Source organism: Phodopus roborovskii, unplaced genomic scaffold (assembly GCF_943737965.1).
Source record: "Phodopus roborovskii unplaced genomic scaffold, PHOROB, whole genome shotgun sequence".
Classification (NCBI taxonomy): domain Eukaryota; kingdom Metazoa; phylum Chordata; class Mammalia; order Rodentia; family Cricetidae; genus Phodopus; species Phodopus roborovskii.
Genome location: NW_026126418.1, coordinates 71,926,113 through 71,937,357, shown reverse-complemented (window position 1 = coordinate 71,937,357; position 11,245 = coordinate 71,926,113).

Sequence of the window (11,245 nt, the reverse complement as noted above, 5' to 3'; positions counted from 1 at the left end):
ATTCCTGGGGGCAAGGAACATCATGAACACCAATGGAGAACAGAACAGATGGGTGAGATGGACAGCACAACCTTCAGTTGTTCAGATCCCATGGTCTTGTCTGTTTTGATTGTTCTGAATAGCTAGGGTAGCCAAGATCCAAGTGTTACGTGCATGTTTCCCTGCTGGCCTGGTCCCACAGCCACGCTAGCCCCAAATAACACACAGAGATGTTGTATTAGATATAAAGCTGTTGGCCTGTTACTAGCGTTTCTTATTGGCTAGCTCTGTCTTAAATATTATCCCGTTTCTATCAATCTAAGTATTTCCACGTGGTTGTGGCTTACCAGAGAGAGGGTCCTGAGTTCTGCTCTCTGTCCTACATGATCTTCCTACTACCACCTCCTCAAATCCTCCTTGTCTCCTAGTTCTGCCTGTCTTGCTTTCCTATTGGCCAACAGAAATATATTTACAGAATGACATCTTCCATCATATCCTCTTTTATGGCTAAAATAAAAAGAAGGGTTTTAACCTTAACATAGCAAAATATATAACAAAATAGTTATCAAATAAGAACTACAGTTAACAGTATTTAGTTCATTAACATTTAGTAAGATTTAAAGAAATTATTTTATCATCTATCCTATTTTTGTGAGTCTAAAGTCCTATATGTAACTTATCTCTAATCCTAACTAAAGACAACTATAACCACAACTATCTGTCTTCAACTCCCTCAAAGACCACAGAAGGGTGATAAGAAACTAGTACCTGGCCAACAGCATTATATCAAATACAGAGTCTCTGTGCATTATTTGGGGCTGGCACAGCAGTGGGACAAGACCAGCGGTGGGCGAAAAAACCTACTCCTTACAGAAAGGTAATATATAAACTCTAGAAATGACAGAGACAACTCACCTGGTCAGTCACCCAAAGTTCTTCTGTAATGCTTTATCTTCAGTCTATGGGTCATAGTGTGTCTGGCAGACTCCTCAGCAAAGGAAGAAATTTTAAAATGTCCCACCAGTGCTGGCAGGTGTCAGTCACTTTTCTCTGTGTCCTGCAGACTGTCTAGGAGACTCTTCTATGAAGCAGGAATCCTGTAAGTGCTGTCCATCTTGTTTCAGCAGTCACTTTCCTGTGGATCTGCATATCCAGTTTATACAGCATAAAGTCAAACAGCCTAGACAAGAGCAGTATCTTGCCCAAATGGCTAGTTTTGCCATATTGGAAGTAAACTCCATAACAAGTTTCTTTAATATCCATCTTCCTTTCTGACGCAGGTGGTGTTGACAGGAGCAGTTGTATCTCATTGTTAAGAAAGACCCTAAACCATTTTAAATGCCATATTCTGTAGGTCTTGGAAAGGTTTGAAGAATATTTATCCATCTCAAATATGTCTCTATATGTCTAGAAAACCTAACTGGGGCACCGGACGAGTACTGAGGCTTCCAACTTTGCGGCGGCTGAGTGTCGCGGGGCTTGGCGCAACGCCATGTCTGAGAAGAAGCAGCCTGTCGACCTGGGGCTCCTGGAAGAGGACAGCGAGTTCGAGGAGTTTCCCACGGAAGACTGGGCCTGCTTAGATGAAGATGGAGATGCACATGTCTGGAAGGATAATTGGGATGATGACAGTGTGGAAGATGACTTCTCCAATCACTTATGCGCTGAGCTAGAGAAGCATAGTCACAAGATGGAAACTTCATAGCACCCAGAAATGTCACAAGACCTTAAAACATGAACTTTGTACTAAATTCTAGAACAGAAACAAGCATGGGCTACTTTGAAGAATACGTTTATTTCATTATCTGCTTGGATTTATTTTTGTTTATAAAAAAATAAAGAAGTGTTTTGATCTAAAAAAAAAAAAAGAAAGAAAGAAAGAAAGAAAGAAGGAAAACCTAACTAACTTAAATCTAAGTTTTGACCATCATAGGTAACTATCTATAATCTGTACTAATTATACATTACATTTCTAAATGAACTATATAAGCACAATACCTAAATAAGAGGAGAAATATGCATATCACAAAATTGACCTTAAATTTGTATCAATAAATGAAAATCCATTCCAAAACAAAGCATTTATATCTATACCATAATCCTTTTTTAACCTTTAAAAAGATTAGTTGTGAATATTAACTATGTATAACTAAGCCCATTTAAATGAAAACAAACATTTATAAACAATGTTTGGGAATTTGGGCGTCATTCTTTCCAAACTGCTTCCTGCTGGTAGGGGGCGCTGTCTTGGGGATCCTAAGAGGATGCAGAAATCCTGGCTGAAGTGTCCACAAGGCTGCCTTGTTCAAGCTGTTTTGAATGTTGGATCACCTGGGGCATTGCTTCAGGGGGTCTGGCTTGATCAAAACCACATTAGTCTGGAAGGAATCCACAGCTTTTCATTTTTTGTGGAAACAAAAATAGAAATTCTTTTCCCCAGTAACCTGTCCTTAGACTTAAATTTTGAAATCAAAGCATTTTTAAAATATATAAACTGGATTAATATAGCAGCATTGACAATCAAGTCTTTGAATTGATCAATTCAAAGACAACATCATAGCATACAGTATCCAGACTCTTTGTGTGCTTTCCATCTTCATGTGGCTTTTTTATTACTCTATTTCTTCTACTTTTATTTTTTCATTTTTTGAGACAGGGTTTCTCTATGTAACTTTGGCTGCCCTGGGATTTACTCCGTACACCAGGTTTACTTTGAAATCAGAGATCCATTTGCTTCTGCCTACCGAGTACTGGAATTAAAGGCATGTGCTACCAATGCCTCAGCTACTCTCTTTCTATTATTATTACTTTTAAACCAGCTGCTCATACACACCATTGAATTGTTAGCAGCACTTCTTAAAAAGCCATGTGTTTTTTTGTGGCTTATGATGAGTCAGGAAATCTTCCTTAAAAGAGCCGTGCAAGTCTCTGCTTGTCTCTAGCAAAACAGAGCCCAACCGAGAAAAATTTTGCTACCAAGAAGCCTTGCTTGTCTCTATTCCTTCGTTTCTAAAACCCCCTTTTAAGCTTTTGTCAAGTTTTAAGTGAAAGGTCTCGGGTCCACGTTACGGCACCATTTTGTTATGAGCATGTTTTCCCTCTGGCCTCGTCCCACAGCCGTGCCAGCCCCAAATAACACACAGAGATACTGTATTAGATATAATGCTGTTGGTCTGTTACTAGCATTTCTTATTGGCTAGTTCTGTCTTAAATATTAACCCATTTCTATTAATCTAAGTATTTCCAGTGGTCTTATTTTACTGGAGAGAGGGGCCGGCATTCTTCACTCTTGGTCCTACATTTTTAATCTCCTCCCTACTACTTCCTACATCCTCCTTGTCTCCTAGTCCTGCCTATCTTGCTTTCCTATTGGCCAACAGTGCTTTATTCATTAACCAATATGAGAAACATATTTACAGAATGACATCTCCCATCACCCAAGAACCATAGATTCAGCATCAGGTGAGGATGCTTGCTGCTCAACGTTTCCAAGATGGCTCTGTGAGGGGATATTTGTACACCATGGGAAATGTATTGTTGTGACTGGTGTAATGAAAGCTGAATGGCCAGTAGCTAGGCAGAAGGTATAGGCTGGACTTCTGGGCAGAGAGATCTGAGAAGATGGCAGAGCCAGCAGCCAAACTCTGCCTTCTTCCTAGAGGAAACAGCATGAGCAGAACAGAGAGATGAGGTAAAGAGCCATGTGACAGAATGTTGATTAAAATAAGTGGGTTAATTTAAGTTATAAGAGCTAGTGGGACAAGCCTCAGCTAAGAACAAGACTTCATAATTAATAATAAGATAATAAGTCTCCGTGTCATTATTTGGGAGCTGGTAGCACAGAGAAAGACTCGTTACATGGTGCCTTCCTGCTGTGTCCTTTATGCAGAAGGTGAAAAGGAGAAGAAAGGCTTCACTAGTATTAATCTCATGTGTGACAGCTGAGGACCCAGCCAGACCACCTCTCAAGCCTCTCTCTCTCTCTCTCTCTCTCTCTCTCTCTCTCTCTCTCTCTCTCTGTGTGTGTGTGTGTGTGTGTGTGTAGTTACACATGCATCAAGAGTATTTGTGTAGAGGCCAAAGGTCAATGTTTGTATCTTCCTCAGTCCCTCTCCACACACACACATAAACATTTTGAGACAGCATCTCAATACACAGTCCTGGCTAACCTTGAACTAGCCATGTAGAACAGGCTGATGTTGAGATCCACTTACCTCTGCCTCCCAACTACTGAGATTAAAGGATTTCATGACCATGTCCCGCCACCTTCTCTTTTTGGGGGGTGAAGCTCTACCTTTTTCTTTTTCTTTTCTTTTCTTTTCTGTTTTTCTTTCTTTCTTTCTTTTTTGTCCTCCACCTTCTATTTTGAGGCAAGATCTCTCACTGAATCTGATGCTCATTAATTTGGCTAGACAAGCTGCCCAGTGAGCTCAAGGATCCATCTGTCTCCACCCCTCCATCCCCCATCACTGGGGCTACAGAGGCAGGCATGAAGAAATGTCTGGCTTTTCTATATGAATGTGGAGGATCTGAACTCAAGTCCTTTACTATCAGAGCTGTCTCCCAGCCCTCATGTTCTTAACACCACTACAGTGGGAGTTTATGTCCCTGCACGAATCTTAGAGAGCAGCGTTCAAACCACAGGAGTAATATGCTATTCCTTGCAGGACCTGTGTGTTTTGTGATGTCACTAGTCACGGGCACCAGTGACTAAGCTTCTGTGATTCCAGAATGTTACTCCAAATCCTTCCAGAAATGGTGACTGTAGGAATTAAGACCTTGGCTAAGAATTCACTCCGCCTCCTGCTGCCCTCAGGGCAGGAAACAGTAACTGCTGGAAAACAGGAGAGATGTTTTCTAATGCAAAATGCTAATACTCTTTTGACTCCCACAGCCCTGAAAGCACCCTAACCAGTCCTTGGAACCTGAGATGACTAACTGCCCCCTCTGCTTCCCCCTCCTCCATCTGGTGCTGGGGTATATAAGCCAGCCCCCAGAGTAAAGGAGATATAATGAAGAGCCTTCTTAACATCAACAGAGTCCTGTGTGATTAACCTCAACACCCTCTGCAGTTTCTCGGGCTTCTACAGCAGCGCAGGCGTCGCAGGTGACAACACCCAGAGTCAGTGAACCTTCTCTATCACAGGCATGGTTTGAGCAGGCTTTCTGGACTTAGGAAAGGGTCAGAGCTAGTGGTCACATCTGTCACTTCCTCTGAATGGCTGGCAAGTAGCATTGGTTTCTCAGCAACTCTGAGAAGGAAAAGCACCCCCACTCTACAGATGAGGAAACTGAGGCACAAGGCAATGCCATCAGATATCCATAGTCACTCAGATAGGAAGAGAGGGACCAGGGCTTGTGCCATGGCTCTGGGCTACCTCTTTATCTACCACAGCTGCACCCCAAGGGACACGCTAGACCTGCCCAGCTACATGGCTGCTCTCCATCCTGGTACCAGCGGAGGAACAGATGAAATGCTAGACACATGTAGTTTCTTTTCTTTTTGTTCTTAGGAGTTCTGCTGCTCAGCTCCCAAATAAATACATGGAGACTTATTCATACTTTATTATAAACACTCGGCCTTAGCTTGGCTTATTTCTAGCCAGCTTTTCTTAAATTATCCCAGCTACCTTTTGCATCTGGGGTTTTACTTTTTTCTATTCTATATACCTTTCTTTACTTCTTTCTCCATAGCCAGCTGTGTGACTGACTCCTGGCATTCTCCTCCCCTTCATTCTTCTCCTATTTATTCTCTCTGCCTGCCAGCCCCACCCATTTCTCTCTCCTGCCTTGCTATTGGCTGTTCCTCTCTTTATTTGACCAATCAGTGTTTTAGACAGGCAAAGTAACACAGCTTCACAGAGTTAAACAAATGCAACATAAAAGAATGCAATATGCTGGGTGGTGGTAGTGCATGTCTTTAATCCCAGCACTGGGGGGCGGGTGCAGAGGCAGTCGGATCTCTGTGAGTTTGAGGCCAACCTGGTCTACAAGAGCTAGTTCCAGGACAGCCTCCAAAGCCACAGAGAAACTCTGTTTCAAAAAAACCTGGGGGAAAAAAAAAGCAATACATCTTTGCACCATTAAACAAATATCCCACAGCATAAACAAATGTAACAAAATGTAACACATCTTAAGATAATATTCCACAACAGATACTTCCCACCTGGCAGCCAAGTGGCCTGCTTATACCAGCCCAGCTGGATGAAATTTGTCAGGTGGCTCTGGGACCACATGCTGCTACAAGAATGGGGAGGCAGTGGACATGGAGGACACAGTGGACAGGAGGGAGGCAGTGGCATGGAGAGGCAGTCCTTTGGTGAGTCTTTCCTTAAGTCAGCTGTCTGCAGCTCTGAGGCTGACTTCTCAAGCTCACATAAGAGTGAAGCATGCTGAAGGTCCTGGTTCCAGAAACCAACCTCTTTCCATATCTCAGTGGCTTCTGGTTCTACAGAAAGAGGAAATGTCAACAGGCACTTTTCTTATGAACAAATGATGCAAATAGAAAAAAAAGCGGAAAGCATTCCTTACCCATCTTACTAAGATACATGTTGCAGGATATTTGTACACTGTGTAAAGGTATGTTGTTATTATTGGTTTAATAAAAAGCTGAATGGCCAATATCTAGGCAGGAGAAGTTAGGTGGGACTTCTGGGAGAAAGACTAGCTCAGGAGATGAATCTAGGTATGGAGGAGAGTGCCAGTGATACTCTGAAGGAGTCAGAAGTACAGAATGGAGCAAAGTTAAAAGCCCTGTGGCAGAATGTAGGTTAATAGAAACAAATTGATTCAAGTTATAAGAGCTAGTTGGGAACAAGCCCAAGCTAAAGGCTAAGCTGTGCTATCATTTGAGGTTTCAGAGCAGGAAGAGGGCAGGCTATCTCTGTGAGATTTAGGATAGCTTAGTCTACATATTGAGTTCCAGACTATATTAGTTATGTGGTGAAACTCTATGGGGGGGGTGGCTATCATTTACAGCAGAGAGATAACTCAACAATTGAAGGAGAATGCTGCTTTTGCAGAGGATCCATTTGGTTCCCAGCACCCACACCAGTCAAATCACAGCCGCCTATAGCTCCTTCTCTAGGGGAATCTAGTGTCTCTGACTTCTAAGGGACCTGCATTCATGTGCACACATGCCTATCACACACATAATTAGAAAAATAAGTGTAAAGATATATTTAATAAAATCCTAATCTACTACTAATATTCATTAATTTAAAATTTATAATGTGTTACTGTTGTTTGTGGGCAAATGTATGCTAAAAATACTTCACAAAATACATTTTAACACTGACAACTCTGTGGTCACCAGAAAAAGATATATATTAAATGTTAGAATATGGTGGCTTGTGCCTATAATCCTACCACTCAGAAGCCTGAGGTAGGAGGATGGCCATAAGTTCTAGGCAAGCCTGAAATACATGGTAAGTGCTAGGACACCCTGGATACAGTTTTTTGTTTGTTTTGAGATAGGGATCCATTATGTAGCCCTGGAACTCACTCTATAGACCAGACTGGCCTGGAACTCACAGAGATCCACCTGCCTCTGCCTCTGGAGTGCTGGGATTAAAGTGTGCACCAGCATGCCAAGTTCATGCTACCAACTGAGACCCTACCTTTAAATAAAAAATGTAGCCACACATGACAGGCGTGCCTTGGATCCCAGGACTTAGAGGCAGAGGCAGGCAAGATCTTGTGAGTTCCAGGCTGTAGCCCAGGCTGGCCTTGAACTTGAAACTCTCCTGCTTCCACTTTCCAAGTAGTTGGGATTATAGGACTGTACTTTGTATGTGTGTTCATGTGCATCAACATGTGTGAGCAATCATGCAGAGCCCAGAAGTCAACCCTGTCTGTCATGCTTCAAGGATTTTTTTTAATTTCCATGTGTGTATACACATACTGTGTATGTGTACATGTGTGTTCGCATGTGTAAGCATATGCATATGGAAGCCAGAGGTTGACATCACATGCCTTCCTTCATGTCTCTCCATCTTATGATCTAAGACACAGTCTTTGTCTGACCCTGGAGCTCACCAGTGTTTCTAGACTGGCTGGTCAGCAGGTATCGGGGATCTGCCTGTCTCTCACTCCAGCTTCCCAGTGCTGAGATTACAGGAAGAAGCCACTTTACCTGACTTTTACAAGGGTAAATGACCATCTTGCCAGCCCCCACCTTGTTACTTGAGATAATAAGGTCTCTCTCACTGGGTAGGAGATGCTGGAGCCCCAGGATGCACCTGTCTCCATCTCCCCAGAACTGGGGTTACATGGGCTACCATGCTCTGCTTTTAGTGGGTTCTCACAATGTGGCCCTGGATAACCCCAGATTCACAGAGATTCGCCTGCTTCTGCCTCCCAAGTATTTAAAGGCATGAGCACCACACTTGGTTTTATGTTCTGCTTATCATGTAGACACTGGAGATAGAAAGAACTCGTGTTGTCATGCTTGTTTGTCATGCACCGTCCCTACTGCGTCATCTCCCTGGACCCCTGGCTCTGTTTTAAGGCAGTCTGTTTGATTGCCAGGAGTTTCCTGAACCTCTGGTAGATGGCCAGTCTTTTCTCGTCTTCCTCTCTGTTCCCTGCTCTCCTCTTGAAGCACTGCCTACAGTATTTCCATTGTTACTCCAACAACATTCCAAGGGGCTTCTGGGAGCCTCATAAGTTAAAAGGGGAATAATCACAAACTGGGTCTGCAGGGTTACTCTGCAGTGGGCAGGACGCTATGTTTCAGTTTCAGGACCAGAGACAGCGCTCTCTGATCTTTACCTGTTTCCAGGGGAGCTGAGGATGTGAGGATACTGGGAAGATGCATGTACTTATACTAAACGAGCACTAGAGGGGGCTAGTGAGCTGAAGATGCGAGGCTTCACAAATGCTTTGTTATTTGCACACCTGAGCATGGACAGGGTGTGAGAGTGGGTATATAAACAACAACTTAGTAGATAAAATTTCAAGTCCCAGATTACTATTATTGTGCATGTGGGTTATGTGGAGTAGGCATCCATGCCATGGAGATCAAAGGATAACAAATTTGTAGAGTTGCTTCTCTCCTTCTGCCCTTAAACGGTGTGGTATTTTGAACGATATGCACACCCCCCCCCCCCGTAGTTTCAGTCGTTTGAATTGAATATGTAAGTCCCCATTTGATGGTCCTGTTTGGGTAGGTTTAGGAGGTGTAGCTTGGCTGGTGGAATATGTCACTGGGTGCAGGCTGTGAGGTTTCCAGTAGACCCTCCCAGTTTGTTCTCTGCTTTTTTCTTGTGGTTTGATATGTGTGAGCTCTCAGCTTCCAGCACAGACATCTGCCATTATAGACCTTAACCCTATGAAATTGTGAGGCCAAATAAACCCTTCCTTGTGTAAATTGTGTTGGTCACAGTGTTTTATCACAGCAATAGAAAAGTGACGAACACACACAGACTCCAGGAAACAGAATCATTAGACAAGTCATCAGGCTCCCATGGCCAATTTTTTATTTTAAGTATATGAGTGTTTTGCTTTCAGGAATGTCTATGTGTCATGTCTCTGGTGCCCTCAGAGGTCAGAAGAGGACATTGGAATCCAGGAACTGGAGTTATACATGGTTGTGAGCTGCCACTTGGGTGCTGGGAATCAAAGTTGAGTCCTCTGGAAAAGCAGCCAGTGTTCTTAAGCACTGAGATACCTCTGCAGCTCATTTTAAAAGTTTAAAAAATATATTCATGTGTTCATTTGCCAGAGTCGGTGCATGCCTTTAATCCTAGCACTCAGGAGGCAGAGGCAGGCAAATCTCTGAGTTCAAGGCCAGCCTGGTCTATAGAGTGACTTCCAGAATAGCCAAGGCTACACAGAGAAACTCTGTTTAAAAAAAAAAAAAAAAAACAAAAACAAAAAATATGTATTTTTATTTACTTTTCAGATTTAAAGGGAAAAAAGGCCAGCTTGTTTCCATTAAGCTCTTAGTACTACACTCAGGGACTCATGGGATGTGTGACATTGACAAATGCACAAACAAACACATTTTAAAATTTTTATGTATGTGTGCCTGAGTGTATGTGCCTGGGTGTGTGTGCACATCACATGTATGCTGGAGCCCACAGAGGCCAGAAGTGAAGGTAAGATTCTATAGAAATGGAGTTACAGGTGTTTGGGAGCTGCCGAGTGAGTACTGGAAAGAGAACCCAGGTCCTCTACAAGGGTAACAAGCGCTCTAAACTGCAGAGTCATCTCTCCAGCCCCATTTCTTCTCCTTTTAATTACATTTGGCCTGATGTCTTTAATTCTACCTCTGGAAATGGAGAGGTAGGGTGTCTCTGTGAGTTCCAGAATGAGTTCCAGACCAGCCACATAGTGAAAATCTCACAAAACAAACAAAATTACATTCATTTTTTTTACTGTGTATGTGTACAGATGTATGGGTGTGTGTGTATGGGTGTGTGTGTATGTGTGTATGGGATGTGTGTATGTATGGGTGTGTGTGTATATGGGTGTGTGTGTATGCGTGTATGGGTGTGTGTAGGTGTGTGTGTGTATGGGATGTGTGTATGTATGGGTGTGTATGTATATATGGGTGTGTATGTGTGTGTGTGTATGTGTGTATGTATATATGGGTTTATGTGTATGGGGTATGTATGTGTGTGTGTATGTGTGTGTATGGGATGTGTGTATGTATGGGTGTATGTGTATATGGGTGTGTATGTGTGTGTGTATGTATGGGTGTGTGGGTGTGTGTGTATGGGATGTGTGTATGCGTGTATGGGTGTGTGTAGGTGTGTGTGTGTATGGGATGTGTGTATGTATGGGTGTGTATGTATATATGGGTGTGTATGTGTGTGTGTGTATGTGTGTATGTATATATGGGTTTATGTGTATGGGGTATGTATGTGTGTGTGTATGTGTGTGTATGGGATGTGTGTATGTATGGGTGTATGTGTATATGGGTGTGTATGTGTGTGTGTGTATGTATGGGTGTGTGGGTGTGTGTGTATGGGATGTGTGTATGTGTGTGTGTATGTGTGTATGGGATGTGTGTATGTATGGGTGTATGTGTATATGGGTGTGTATGTGTGTGTGTATGTGTGTATGTATATATGGGTTTATGTGTATGGGGTATGTATGGGATGTGTGTATGTATGGGTGTGTGTATGTATGGGTGTGTGGGTGTGTGTGTATGTATGGGTGTGTGTGGGTGTGTGTGTATGTATGGGTGTGTGGGTGTGTGTGTATGGGATGTGTGTATGTGTGTGTGGGTGTGTGTATGGGATGTGTGTATGTATGGGTG